The sequence below is a fragment of the Gossypium arboreum genome, chromosome 2 (assembly GCF_025698485.1).
Source record: "Gossypium arboreum isolate Shixiya-1 chromosome 2, ASM2569848v2, whole genome shotgun sequence".
Taxonomy (NCBI): domain Eukaryota; kingdom Viridiplantae; phylum Streptophyta; class Magnoliopsida; order Malvales; family Malvaceae; genus Gossypium; species Gossypium arboreum.
Genome location: NC_069071.1, coordinates 50,239,105 through 50,252,198, shown reverse-complemented (window position 1 = coordinate 50,252,198; position 13,094 = coordinate 50,239,105). Strand labels below are relative to the sequence as shown.

Below are 13,094 nucleotides of genomic sequence, written 5' to 3'. Positions count from 1 at the left end.
CCTACAAGATAAGATCTAAACTTGTCGAAAGCAAATACGATAGCAAGTAACTCTTTTTTTGTTACCGTATAGTTTAACTGAGCTCCTGTTAGAGTTCGGCTTGCATAGTAGATGGGATGAAAAACTTTGTTCCTTCGCTGGCCCATGACAGCTCCTATTGCGAAGTCACTTGCGTCACACATCAATTCAAATGACAAGTCCCAATCTGGTGTGACAATTATGGGTGCCGTGACTAATCGATTCTTCAAGTCATTGAAAGCTTTTAAGCATTCTTCATTAAATTTGAATATCATTTCCTTCTCCAATAATTTGCATAAAGGTTTAGCAACTTTGGAGAAGTCCTTGATAAACCTTTGATAGAACCCGGCGTGGCCCAAAAAGCTCTTAACACCCTTTACAGATGTTGAAGGTGGGAGTTTCTCAATAACATCTACTTTTGATCTGTCTACCTCGATCCCATGTCTTGTTATCCGATGCCCCAGAACGATACCTTCTCGTACCATAAAACGGCATTTTTCCCAATTAAGAACTAGGTTCATTTCTTCGCATCGCCTAAGTACCTTAGCCAGATTGGCTAAGCGATCATCATACGTATCTCCAAACACTGAAAATTCATCCATGAAAACTTCCAAAATTTCTCAACCATGTCAGTGAAAATAGACATCATACATCTTTGAAATGTAGCAGGTGTATTACATAAACCAAATAGCATGCGTCTAAATGCAAATGTAACATACGGGCAAGTGAATGTAGTCTTGTGTTGATCTTCCGGTGCTACCGTAATCTGGTTGTACCCCGAGTATCCATTGAGAAAATAGTAGTAATCTCGCCCCGCGAGTCTATCCAGCATCTGGTCTAAGAACGACAAAGGGAAGTGATCCTTCCAAGTTTCCTTGTTCAGCTTCCGGTAATCGATGCAGATTCTCCATCCCGTAACTGTTCTAGTTGGTATCAACTCATTATTCTCATTCTCTATGACCGTGATACCTTCTTTCTTTGGTACGCACTGGACCGAACTTACCCATGAACTGTCTGAAATGGGGTAAATGAAACCCGCATCTAACCACTTGATAATCTCTTTTTTCACTACGTCCTTCATGATGGGGTTTATCCTTCGTTGTCCATCGATCATCCCTTTTTCACCATCTTCTAGGATGATCTTGTGCATGCATACAGATGGACTAATACTACGAATATTGGCTATGGTCCATCCGATAGCCTTCTAAAATTGTTTCAGAACTAAGATAAGTTTCTCTTCTTGCTCAGTAGTTAACTCTGCTGAAACAATCATAGGCAGAGTAGAAGCATCACCTAAATAAACATATTTTAAATGAGAAGGTAATACCTTGAGTTCTAGTTTAGGTAGCTCCTCGATTGACACTTTTGGCTATGTAATCTCTCTCCTCTAAATCCAAAGATTCAAAACGGGATTGTGGATTAAATCCCTTTTGATTAGCTTCTAGCAAAGCTAAGTTTCCATCCTCCTCTTCATCACTTGAAGGGTCTGATGTCAAAATTCTTTCTAGAGGATCCTCAACAGAGTTGAGTTCCTTCTCCACTATGAAATTGTCTAAGTCGGATACTGCAAAACAATCATCTATTGTGTCAGGAAATCGCATTGACTTGAAAACGTTAAATGTTACCTGATCGTCCTGAACGCGCATAGTAAGTTCGCCCTTTTGCACATCAATAAGTTTCCTTCCGGTTGCTAAGAACAATCTCCCCAAGATAATTGGTACTTCTTTGTCTGCTTCGAAATCTAAAATTACAAAATCAACAGGAAATATAAACTTATCTACACGTACCAATACATCCTCGATTTTTTCTTCTGGATGTGCTAAGGATCGATCTGCTAGCTGAAGTGTAACCATAATAGGTCTAACTTCACCTATCCCCAACTTCTTAAATATCGACATAGGCATCAAGTTGATACTTGGGCCCAAGTCACATAGTGCCTTACCACAATAAGCTGCTCCAATGTTGCATGGTATGGTAAAACACCTAGGATCCTTTAGCTTAGGGGGTAATTTGTCTTGAAGATATGCACTGCATTCCTTCGTCAAAGCTACCGTCTCAAATTCTCCAAGTCTTCACTTATTGGACAGGATATCTTTCATGAATTTTACGTAATTTGGCATTTGTTCAAGTGCTTCAACCAACGAGATGTTGATATAAAGTTGCTTGAGTACGTCAAGGAAATTCTTGAATTGGACCTCTTGCTTTTGCTTCCGGAGTCTTTAAGGGTAAGGTAGTAGAGGTTTACATACTGGAGTTGATACTGGTTGATTTGTCTTTGGCGCCAATTCTGCTGCTAACGGAGTGGTTTGCAGATCAGAGTTGGCTGGTCCTGAGGTTACCTTTTCAGGTCTTACAGGTTCTGGTTCTAGTGGAACTGGAACTTCAACACTCGGTTGAACTTCTTCCAAATCTTGAGCTTCAGCATGCTCCTTTTCAGCTTCAATGATGTGCTCTACCATTTTTCCGCTCCTCAATGTTAGTGCTTTACAATGCTCCTTCCTTGGATTTCTCGAATTTTCCGTATCACTAGGTAGAGCACCTTGTGGACGATTCCTAAGTTCAGTAGCAAGCTGGCCCACTTGATTCTCCAAATTCCTTAGAGTGGCATCATTCTTCGCCATGTATGCCTTCAATAAATTCTCTAAACTATTGGACGATTCAGCCTGAACTAGTTTCTAAACTTGCTGTGAAAACTAGGCGGCTGGGTTGGTCTAGGTTGGGCGTAGTTGTTACTTCCTCCAGCCCCTTGGTTACTCGAGGAAAGATTGGGGTGATTTTGCCACGATGGGTTATAAAAGTTGGATTGCAGCCCTTTGCTTCCTTGGTTCTGGTTCTGATTACCTATGTAGTACATTGATTCTGGGTTTGATGGACATTCTTCAAACACATGTCCTTCCCCACAATAGACAGAGGCTATATTCTCATATTGGTTAGGTGGTTGAGCTACAAAACTGTTAAACCCATTAGAGGTAAGATTCTTTAACATTGAAGATATCGAAGATACCTCGGATACAAGTGAAGTGAGAGCGTCCACTTCATAGATTCCAGCAGCTCGTCTTCCTGACGTTGCTCGATTGGTTGGCCACTGATAATTGTTACTGGCGATCCTTTCGATGATTTCATAAGCCTCATTGTAAGACTTAGATAAGATAGCACAGTTAGCAAAAGCATCTACTACCATCCTTGTGTGAGCGTTGAGACCATTGTAAAATGTCTTAAGTTGGATGCAATGTGGAATTCTGTGATGAGAGCACTTTCGTAATAACTCTTTGAATCTTTCCCATGCCTCATACAAGGACTCAACATCCATTTGCTGGAAAGCAGTAATCTCATTTCTCAGCTTAGCAATCTTGCTAGGCGAGAAATACTTCACAAGAAATCTCTCTGCTAACTCTTGCCATGTAGAAATCGAGTTCGGTGGTAGTGAGTTTAACCGGACTCAAGCTCTATCGCTCAGTAAGTATGAGAACAGTTTTAATCATAATGCATCTTCGGGTACTCCGGCTAGCTTGAAAGAGTCGCTCACCTCCATAAACAGTCTTAAATGAAGATGAGGATCTTCAGTAGGCATTCCACTGAACTGGCCCATTGTCTGAAGCATCTGGAACATGACTGGCTTCAGCTCAAATTGTTGTGCCTCGATTCGGGTCTTCTAATACCTGGATTAAGGTCATTAAAAACTGGCACGGCATATTGTCGTAAAGCTCTATCCTATCATCAGCAATAAGGATAGGATTTTGAGCAAGGTTTGCTCCGTTTCCTTGATAGATATTCTCGAAATTCTTCTCTTCGGTCCTTCTCTGGTTCGCTTGTCTTCTTCGTTAGCGAAAGGTTAGTTCTATTTCAGGGTCTACTGGGAGTAAGTCGATAATTCGGTCAATACTCATAAACACCTGAAATAATCAGAGAAGAATTAATTAAGTAAGTAAAATTGAACAAGAAAAAAAAAGAACCAAAATGTAAAAATAAATTCACAAATAATGTTTTCTTTTTTAAAACAGTCCCCGACAATAGCGCCAAAAACTTGGAACGGTGGAAATGTGCAAGTGTACGCAATCGTAACAAGTAATAAAGTGACAAGTAAATGTCAAGTTATCGTACCCACAGGGACTGTAAAAAGCAATATTTATGAAATTAATTAAAACACTTTGGTGAGGTAAAAATAATTTTGATTTGAAAAGAGTGATTTATAAACTAAGATTTTAAAACTAAGCAAATAATTTAAAAAAAATAAAAGAGTTCTAGTGCACGATTTCAATTAAGATTTAATCAAGATGATATAATTGTGTTGGATTAATTATACCTTTTTAACTTAGAAATATTAAATTCGTGCTTATGCTGTTATGAATAAATTCATGGCAACCCAGTAATTCGCTAACTTATGAACATATTTACTAGTTAAAAGAATTCCATTTATCTCTTGAACATATCCCTATGCCAATTCAACCGACTAAACAGATTTAATAAAGTAAACATGCTATCGCACATACATACTTATTGAATTGCATTATCTCTCGCATATTCCTATGTCGATTCAACCGATTAATTCAACTTAATAAACATGTAAAAGATTATGTGAAGTAACAAAGTAGCCATACCTTGAAACAATTTAATCACAGCAATCTTGCAAGTTATGCAAGGCAAATGTATCGCCAAATACAATGCTGATTTAATTTTCAGTTACCTTAGAAGAATTAAACATGCACTGATTAAGTACTAAGTCCATTAATTGCAATTTCAATCCATTTAAACAATTAATTCTTAAGTTATCTAAACAATTATAATACCAGATAACCTAAGCATGATTTTACTTAATCAAGCATTTCACTAAGGCCAATAACAGCATAAACACTAATTTAATAATTCAAGTAGGCAAAATATAATCAACCCAACACAAATTAAATTCAAGCTAAATTGATTAAAATAACCATTTCAACAACAATATTTTTTATAGATATGTTCATTATAAAACAATGAAATAAAATGAAAGGGAATGAAAAGCAAATCCAATTCTTTCTCTGCAGCTTGACTGTTGCTCCGTTCTTAGTCTCCGTTGTCTTCGCCGAGCAAGGCTTCTATGAATCCTTGATTGCTGCCCAAGATGGCTGAAGAACACCTCTTTCTTAAGAGAGGAAATCAGCACAAGAGGAAGGGAAAATGGGATGGAAAAATGGAGAGGAAACTTTGAGAGAAGTGAAGAGAGGATGAGAGGATGTTGTGGAATGAGGGATGTTGAGGGATGCTTTGAAATGGGCAGCATAGGGTGGCTTTTATAGCTGAAGAGGAGTGCTAAAAATAGCAAATTCAGCAGCCAAGAGAGCCCTCCCATGGCTGGCCACATGGCAAGGTTGAAGCTTTCAACCTTGCTAAAAAAAGGCTGGGGCAAATCTACAAAGCCTAAAATAAATGTGGGGTTTGAACGTAATTTGGAGGTTTTTCAAGGGCCTTTTTGCAAGCATATTTTATCAGCTAATTTTCTGATTTGGGTCAGCCAATGGATAGTTCCTGTCAGACCAATTAGTGGCTGGTTCGACTCACTCCATTCGGTTCAACCACTGCGGTTCACTAGGCCCTTTCTTCATAATTAATTAAAATTAATTCAATTAACCTAAATTAAATAGAAAATAAATTAAAATTAATTTAATTATGAATTAATACACATTTCTGGACCGTCTTGTGCTGGAAATTAATTGGCCTCGATACTTCAAATTACTCTCAGTTTTGTTCTTCTCGCAGTGTTCACCGGGCCCTTTTTCTCCAATTGTGTAATTCTGTCAAAAATAACCAAATTTAATCAAAATTAACTATAAAATTAATTAAAATTCATAATTTTCATATTTTTAACATAATTTAATTATTTTATAATATTTAATTATTTTTCGACAAGAATTTAACCGGAATAGTCTGGTTTTGAGTTAAAAAGGGTATGAAAAAGTATATAAATTTTTGTGTTTCCAAAATGGCCATGCATGTTGTTCATATTCTGACCAAAACTACAAAATAAAAAGAAAGAAAAAGTGCAAGTTAGGTTCGGCCTTGGTTTTCTTTAATTAAGGTATGGGTTTTGTTCGGGTTTTGATAATTTTTACGTTTTTGAGATCGTTGCTTCGAATACTAGCTAGCCCATGCTTGAATTTTTGAATTGGTTATGGATTTTGTGATTTTCCATTGTTGATAGCTTGAGATTTTTGTGGTTTGACGATGAAAAATAAATATTTGTTGATAGATTATTATGTTTAATTATATGATTTTTGATAAAAATATGTATTAAGGATTAAATTGTAAAATTTATAAATTGAGGGGTTAAAATGTGAAATAAATGAAAGATATGACTTATATGAATTAATGGAATATTCAGCCAAGCATGTGTATAAGGAAATTATGTATATCATTGTGTTTTGTAAAATAAGGACTAAAATATCAAAGTGTGAAATTATAAGGGCCAAAGTGTAAAAAGGCCTAATTATGTATTTGTGGATTGAATTGATTAAATTTTTGATTAAATTAGTGAAATTTGTATTAATTTAGATCAAGAAAAGAGGATATCAGATTTGGATTGGGGGAAATCAAAAGTTGTCGAATAGTCGTTCCGGTCCGTTAGTGTTTATACGAGGTAACTTCATAAGTAAATAAAAGTTGTTAAATTCGAATGTATATGTTTTAAATGTTACCAAATTGGTATGTATATATTTGACATATTTTCGAATTGATATAAGCATGGTATGACTTGTATCGAGCTCAAATTAATTGAATTACGATGTCCGAAAGCATTGTACAAACCTTAGGAATAGTATAGGATATGTATGTCATGACATTAGGAATTCCAATGTGTGTTTCGTGTAAGACCATGTCTGGGACATTGGCATCGTATATGATTTGTGTAAGACCCTGCCTGGAATAGTGGCATCGATATCTGATCGCAAGTAAGACCATATCTGGGATATGGCAATGTACGAGCATATTATGATTTCCGTGTATCCTTAACAACTTCGAATGGTTCAACGGGCAAAGACATGGAAAGATCGGATGTGAGTTCTATTTAAATGATTCAGACATGTATTAAGTTTATACGAACTTTGAAGGAAAATGTAAGTGTTGATGGTTAAAGTGATTATGTGAACTTTATAAGAATTGGAATTATATATGTATATGGAATTTATTAGGTTTGGTTGTTTCAAAATGAATTATGAATATTCCTGTGTTAATTTATTTGTTTATGGCTTACAAAGCTTTGAAAGCTTACTTTGTATATTCTTTCTCTATTTTATAGATATTTGAAGCTAGCTCGAGCTCGGGATCGTCAAGGAACGTCATTACACTATCGATATCTATTTTGGTACCTTGAAAGAAAACTTATGCTTATGACATAAGGCATGTATAGTCTAGCTTAATATGGTTGGTTTTGAATTGTATATATATATAGCTATGAAAAAAATGGCTTGATCATGATGCTAGTGTGGTGAATATTCGGTCATGGTATAAACTCATTTTGGTAAGTGTGTTTAATGGCATGTAAGTATAGTGTTTTGGTTATATGGCTTGATTGAGTAATGATATGAATAGCTTATGATCAGCTCATTTTTGGTAAGCTTGATGCACTGTATGTTTTGTCTTTGTGAATGGTTTTATAATTCGGCTAAGTAATTGGGTAAAATGATGATTATATATTCGATTGTGTATTGGTTATTTTGATTCAGTTTGTAATGGCAATGTATGTACATATATTATGCTTGAATGGTTGGCTAATTAGGTACGGTTGCTGAAGGTAAATAATGATTACGTTTTATGATTGTATTGGTTGATATGATTTGTTTGAGGTTCGGTAATGAAAGAACAAAATGTTAGGTTTAATAGTTGAGTTGAAAATGTGCCAAATTTTCGTTAAATAATTTGGTATGTGATAGATAGGTACTTTGGTATGATTTACTTTGGTACTAGTGTTTAACATTGGTAATAATCATAATTGTATGTGAATAAATGGAGATGCTTGTTTATGTGTATTATATATGCATGCCTATTATGCTGTGTGGATGTTTAAATCTAGACAAACATGCATAACATGTGAATTGGTATAGTCATGAATGGATTAAGTTAATATTGATTTGGTAAATATACATAAAAAAGGTGGTTTCATTTAGGGTAAAATGCGTATAATATAATGACATCAAAGGTATGTACAATGATATTGTAATGTTGCTAATGTCCCATATGTGATTGGACATTAAGTTGTATTCATATTGGTTCGATTGGTTTCATTATGTACATATACAGAAGTTACGAAATGAAATGTTTGATACTTAGCTAAGGAAATTATGTACTAACATATTTTCTGTATATGAAAAGTGAGAATACATGCTTGAATATGATTTAATTATGAAAATGTCATTAATGTGATGGATATAGGGAATTGAATATTGAAAGTATTAAATATGTGAACATGGCTTTGATATATACAAGTTTGGTTCGAATTTGGTAACTATGGGACATGTTCAATTGGGTTTTGATGTATGTTTGAATTGAATTTGTTGATATTTTGAAATGTGCTTATTTGCGATACATGGTTAGAAAGGTATGATTATTTTTGAAAATGAATTATGATTCATGTATTTGAATTTATAATAAATGAATTGTGGATATTCGAGTTTGATAATGCTATAAATGTATTGTTATTCTTTGGTGCATGAAAGGTGATAAATGACTGTGCTGAACTGTGTTTTGTACAATAATGCCTCTAACCTTAATCTGGCGGTGGAGACGGGTTAGGGGTGTTACATTTGGTTGGTATTAGAGCTACGGTTTAGTCGATTTTAGGACTAACGTAGCACATGTGAGTCTAGCTATATATGCCATATTTATAGACTGCGATAGTGTGATGATTCCTGACAATTGAAAATGTGTTTTCGTATAGTAAATGGATCTCGATCGAGCTGTAGCTGATGACGTAGAGAGTATTGTGCCTGCTCCCACTCAAGGGACAGTGTCGGCTGATTCTAGAGCAATTTCAAGAAGCCATGAGGGAGAGGCTAAACAAGCCTTCTTCCAAATGATGAACGAATGGTTCACGCAATATAGCCGAACAAATCCGGTTGCTTAACACCCTCCACCCCTGCCTAATCCTCCTCAGAAACCTGTGATACCTCAATTTATTGATCTGATAAGATTAAATAAGCCACCGGTTGATAAAATTAGAAAATACGGGGCTGAAGAATTCAGAGCCACTGTTGATGATGATGCTGAACGAGCTAAATTTTGGCTTGATAATACGATCCGAGTGTTCGATGAGCTATCCTGTACCCCTAATGAATGTATTAAATGTGCTGTATCTTTGCTACGAGACACCACACACTAGCATCAGTGGTTTCAAAAGAACAGGTTACCTGAGAGTTCTTTCAGTCTGAATTTCTAAAGAAATATATTAGTCAAAGATTTATAGATAAAAAACACAAACAATTTCTCGAGTTAAAACAGGGTTGCATGACAATTATAGAATATGAACGAGAATTTGTGAGACTTAGCAGATATGCCCGGGAATATGTATCAACTGAAGTAATAATGTGTAAAAGATTTGAAGACAGGATGAATGAAGACATTAAGCTGTTAGTTGGGATTCTTGAAAAAAAAAGAGTTTGTGGTACTAGTGGAGTGAGCATGCAAAGCTGAAGAGCTCTGGAAAGAGAAAAGAAAGGCTGACTTTGAAGCTAGAGATTCAAGAAAAAGATCATCCAGTAAGTCATTTCAGTCAGCATCAAAGAAATTTTGAGATGATTTTGGCCAATCAAAGGCTACTATGGGTTATTCTAGATGAGATCGAGACAAACCACCTATGAGTTCAAAAGCCACTTCGATTGCTAGTGTTGGTAATATTCGATCAAACCGACCCGAGTGCAGACATTGTGGTAAACGCCACCCTGGTGATTGTAGATTAAATGATCGGGCCTATTTTAAATGTGGATCATTGGATCACTTTATTCGCGAATGCCTTGAGTGGGTGGAGCAAGAGACGATGCAGAATATGAGACCGAGTAATACAGCAGGTCGAGGTAGACCACCCAGAAACATGGGTAATATGAATGGTAGCTGAGGGGGACTAAAGACACTGCTGTTAGATTTGAGGCTCACGCACCTGCCAGAGCTTATGCTATTTGCGCTCACGAAGAGGCTTCGTCTCTAGATGTTATTACCGGTACTTTCACTCTCTATGATACTAGTGTTGTTGCATTCATTGATCTTGGATCGACTCATTCTTATATATGTGAGACTTTAGAATCTTGTAAGACTTTTTCTATAGAGTCTACTAAGTTTGTGATTAGAGTATCGAACCCCTTAGGCCAGTGTGTTTTGGTTGATAAAGCATGTAAGAATTGTCCGTTGATGATTCAAGATTCATGTTTCCTGGCCGATTTGATGTTGTTGCCATTCGATGAATTTGATATAATTCTAGGCATGAATTGGCTGACGTTGCATGATGCTATTGTGAATTGCAAACAGAAGACTATTTATTTGTGATGCCAGAATGATGTGATAATTCAAATTGAGTCTAATGATTTGAATGGTCTACCGGCAGTGATTTCTTCGATGTTAGCTTAGAAATATTGAAAAAAGGTTGCGAAGCTGACTTTGCCTATGTACTTGATTCTAAAGTGACTAAAAAGAATATTGAATCAGTACCAGTTGTATGCAAATATCGAGATGTGTTTCCTGAAGAGTTACCAAGTTTGCCATCGATCAGTGAGGTAGAGTTTGGTATTGAGTTAGTACCATGGATAAGTCCAATTTCGATAGCTCCATATATAATAGCACCGACAAATTAAAAGAATTGAAAGCTCAGTTGCAAGAGTTGACAGATAGAGGTTTCGTACGGCCAAGTTTTTCTCCCTGGGGTGCATCGGTTTTGTTTGTGAAAAAGAAAGACAGAACAATGAGAATGTGCATCGACTATCAACAACTCAATAAAGTGACCATAAAAAATAAATATCCTCTACAAAAAATTGACGATTTGGTCAATCAGTTGGAAGGGGCTACAGTGTTCTCAATGATAGTTTAAGGTCGGGTTACTATCAGTTGTGAATTAAAGTCTCTGATGTGCCGAAAAATGCTTTTCGAACTAGGTATGGAAATGATGAGTGTGGTTATGCCTTTCGGATTAATGACTGCACCTTCTGTTTTTATGGATCTAATGAATAGGATCTTTAGACCGTATTTGGATCAAATTTGTGGTTGTTTTCATAGATGACATCTTGATTTATTCTCGTGATGAATCTGAGCATGCCGAACACCTGAGAATAGTGTTACAGATTCTGCATAATAAGCAGTTGTATGCAAAGTTCAGTAAATGTGAGTTCTGATTACGTGAAGTCAGTTTTCTAGGACATATTGTGTCAGCATCGGGCATTCAAGTGGATCTGAGTAAGATTTCACCAATAATAGATTGGAAGCCTCCAAGAAATGTATCCAGAATTCGAAGCTTTTTAGGACTCGCTGGTTATTACAGACGAGTCATAAAAGGTTTCTTTATGATTGCAACCCCGATGACGAGACTACTTCAAAAAGATGTTAAGTTCGAGTGGTCAGATAAGTGCCAGAAAAGCTTTGATCAGCTGAAAGCCTTATTGACTGAAGCTCTAGTGTTAGTTCAACAGGAGTCGGGTAATGAATTCGTAATCTATAATGATGCATCATTGAATGGATTGGGATATGTTTTGATACAAGAAGGCAAAGTCATAGCTTTTGCCTCGAGACAATTAAAGCCACATGAAAAGAAGTTCCCGACGTATGATTTAGAGTTAGCAACTATCGTGTTTGCATTGAAGATTTGGCACCACTATCTGTTCAGTGAGAAATGTTATGTTTATTCTGATCACAAAAGCTTAAAATATTTGATGACTCAGAAATAGATTAATTTAAGACAGCGAAGATGGTTAGAATTGTTAAAAGATTACAGCTAGTGATTGACTACCATCCAAGGAAAGCCAATGTTGAATGATGCTTTGAGCCAGAAATCTTTGTTCACCCTACGTGCAATGAATATTCAGTTGGCTCTATCTGATGACTGCTCAATTGTAGTTGAGTTCAAAGTGAGATCGTTATTTATACAACAGATTTGCGAAGCTTAAAAAGTTGATAATAAATTGTTAGCAAAACGGGCTCAATGTGATTCGAACACTGATTCAGAATTTTAGATTGATGCTGATGATTGTTTAAGATTCAGAGGCCGAATATGTGTTCTGAGAAACTCAGAGTTGCTTCAAATGATTTTGAAGAAAGCTCATAATAGTTGGTTATCTCTACATTCGGGAAGTACGAAAATGTATAACGATCAGAATTTATTTTGAAATATTTAATCTGCCAACAAGTCAAAGCTAAACATTAGGTACCGTCTGGATTATTGCAGCCGATTATGATTCCCGAGTGAAAATAGGACAGAATCACGATGGATTTTGTATCAGGATTGCCTTTTTCACCGAGAAATAAAGATAAAATATTGGTGATTGTTGATAGACTACTAAATCGGCTCATTTCATTCCGGTACACACGGATTATTCACTTGATAAGCTTGCTGAGTTGTACATTTATCAAGTTGTGAAATTGCACGGAGTACCTATTTCTATTGTATCAGATAGAGATCCGAGGTTCACATCGCGGTTTTAGAAGAAACTACAAGATGCATTAGGTATGAAGCTACACTTCAGTACTGCTTTTCACCCACAAATGGATGGTCAATCCAAGTGGATTATTCAGATACTCGAGGATATGTTGAGATGTTGCATTCTTGAGTTTGAAGGTACGTGGGAACGATATTTTCCATTGATTGAATTTGCATATAATAATAGCTTTCAATCGAGTATAAAACTTGCACCTTACAAAGCTTTGTACGGTCACAAAAGCCTAACATCTTTGTATTGGACTGAGCTCAGTGAGAATAAGATACACGTGGTCGATTTGATCAAAGAGCCTGAACAGAAAGTAAAAGTTATTCGTGAAAGCTTGAAAGCAATGTCAGATCGTCAGAAATCGTACGCAGACTTGAAACAGAAAGATATTGAGTTTCAGATCAGGGATAAAGTGTTTTTGAAAGT

General features: G+C 36.1%; 1 non-coding gene across 1 annotated transcript; it reads left to right on the top strand.

The window, feature by feature from the left end:
* The first annotated feature begins 3,254 nt into the window (after window positions 1–3,254).
* Window positions 3,255–3,361, top strand: LOC128289907 (small nucleolar RNA R71). Its single transcript, XR_008279548.1, has one exon. It is a non-coding gene; the product is annotated as a small nucleolar RNA R71 (small nucleolar RNA).
* The last annotated feature ends 9,733 nt before the right edge of the window (window positions 3,362–13,094 follow it).